Source organism: Myiozetetes cayanensis, unplaced genomic scaffold (genome assembly GCF_022539395.1).
Source record: "Myiozetetes cayanensis isolate MyiCay16 unplaced genomic scaffold, myiCay2020 scf148, whole genome shotgun sequence".
In the NCBI taxonomy this organism is placed as follows: Eukaryota; Metazoa; Chordata; class Aves; order Passeriformes; family Tyrannidae; genus Myiozetetes; species Myiozetetes cayanensis.
In genome coordinates this window covers 92274-94269 of record NW_026087137.1, presented here as the reverse complement: position 1 = coordinate 94269, position 1996 = coordinate 92274, and positions in this window count along the sequence as shown.

Sequence of the window (1996 nt, the reverse complement as noted above, 5' to 3'; positions counted from 1 at the left end):
TAAAACCCTAATTCCAGTAAAAACCTGAAATTCCAGTGAAAAACCCAAATTCCAGTGAAAACCCCAACTTCCAGTGAAAAACCCTACTTCCAGTGAAAACATCTAATTCCAGTAAAAACCCCAAATTCCAGTAAAACCCCTAATTCCAGTGAAAAACTCTGATTCCAGTAAAAACCCCTAATTCCAATAAAAACCCCAACTTCCAGTGAAAAACTCTGATTCCAGTAAAAACCCTAATTCCAGTAAAAACCCCAACTTCCAGTAAAAAACCCCTAATTCCAGTAAAAACCCTAATTCCAGTAAAAACCCCAATTCCAGTGAAAAACCCTAATTCCAGTAAAAACCCTAATTCCAGTAAAACCCCAACTTCCAGTAAAAAACCCCTAATTCCAATAAAAACCCTACTTCCAGTAAAAAACCCAACTTCCAGTGAAAACCCTAATTCCAATAAAAACCCTAATTCCAGTGAAAAACCCTAATTCCAATAAAACGCCCAAATTCCAATGAAAAATCTAATTCCAGTGAAAAGCCCAACTTCCAGTGAAAACCCCTAATTCCAGTAAAAAACCCTAATTCCAGTAAAAACCCTAATTCCAGTAAAAAACCCAACTTCCAGTGAAAACCCCTAATTCCAATAAAAACCTCCAATTCCAGTGAAAAACCCTAATTCCAGTAAAAACCCTGATTCCCAAAATCCCGACAGGCCGGAGCATCCCATGGCAAATGCTCCAGCTCTGGGCACCGTATCCTGCTTTTAAAGAACTCCAGGAAAACCGGGAATATTTTACTGTAAATTCCATATTTTTTGTTTTGTTTTGTTTTTAGAGCCAAGCACCAAAAATAGAGGAATTCCCTGGACCTGAGGAAAGGCTCTCCCGAGTTTTTTTGGGAAAAGAGGAATGAAGAAGAGCTTGGAAGGGACAAGGAGCTGTTCCAGTGGAATTCCTCCTGTTCCAATCCCAATCCCCATCCCGGGATGTGATTCCCGATGTTCAGAAGGAATCAAAGCGGAACCACTTCGGTCCCATCACCGGGCAGAGAAGCTCCCAAGGGAGTCCCTTCCGGGATTTATGGATATGGAGGAGATTTCCCTTCTCCAGGATGGACAATCCCGGCTCTTCCAACCTCTCCTGCTCCAATCCCTTCAATCATCACCTTCAGGGCTTTTCCTTGGATTCTCTTCCTTCTTCCAGCCCAGAACTCCAGGGGTGGCTCATCCAAAGTGGAAGGATCCCCCTTCCCTAGGGATGGAATGCCAAGAAAATCCTAAACCCTCTGCCTTAAAATTCCTGAACTAAACAGAGGAAAAAAAAAAAGAGCAGGATTAAAGCTGCAAATCTGGGATTCCTGGAGGAGTTCCATGAGATTTCGGCTGGAATCTCAGCATCCCAATCCATGAATCCCCCCAGTTCATGAATTTATTCAACCTCAGGAATATCAATTCCCACCAAATCCCGAAACTTGACTCGGGACAGGAAATCTCAAAGTGCTCCTTTGTGTTTTTGTTTTTTTTTTTCCCAGTTTTTTTCCCTTGGAATTCCAGTCTTTGGAAGTGGAGGCCAAAAAAAACCAGGACAGGAAGTGCAAAAAAAATGAGGTGAAAACCCCGAATCCCGTGGGAATTTTACCAGAGGGAGGGAGCAGCAGGAGCTCCATCCCTCTCCCAGTTTTCCCAGTTTCCTTCTTCCAGGAATATCTGGTTTTGAAGGATATTTTCAGCTCAAGGGGTTGAAAACGAGGGGGGAAAAAAGTGCTGGATAAAGGGAAGTGCGGATAATCCAGGGACAGGGATCTCCTGAGCCATCTCCACCTGGTTCTCCCCCCAAATCCAGGTGGGAAGGTGTTTTCAGGGAAGGGGAAGCTGCAGATTCCCGGTGCTCCGTGCAAACAAATCCCGGCGCTTCGGTTCCCGCTGCTCCTCGGCTTCGGGAAAAACAGGGAAGGTGGGGAGGGAAAAGAGAGCCAAAAATCCCAAAATTCCAGCTGTGCCCCAAGC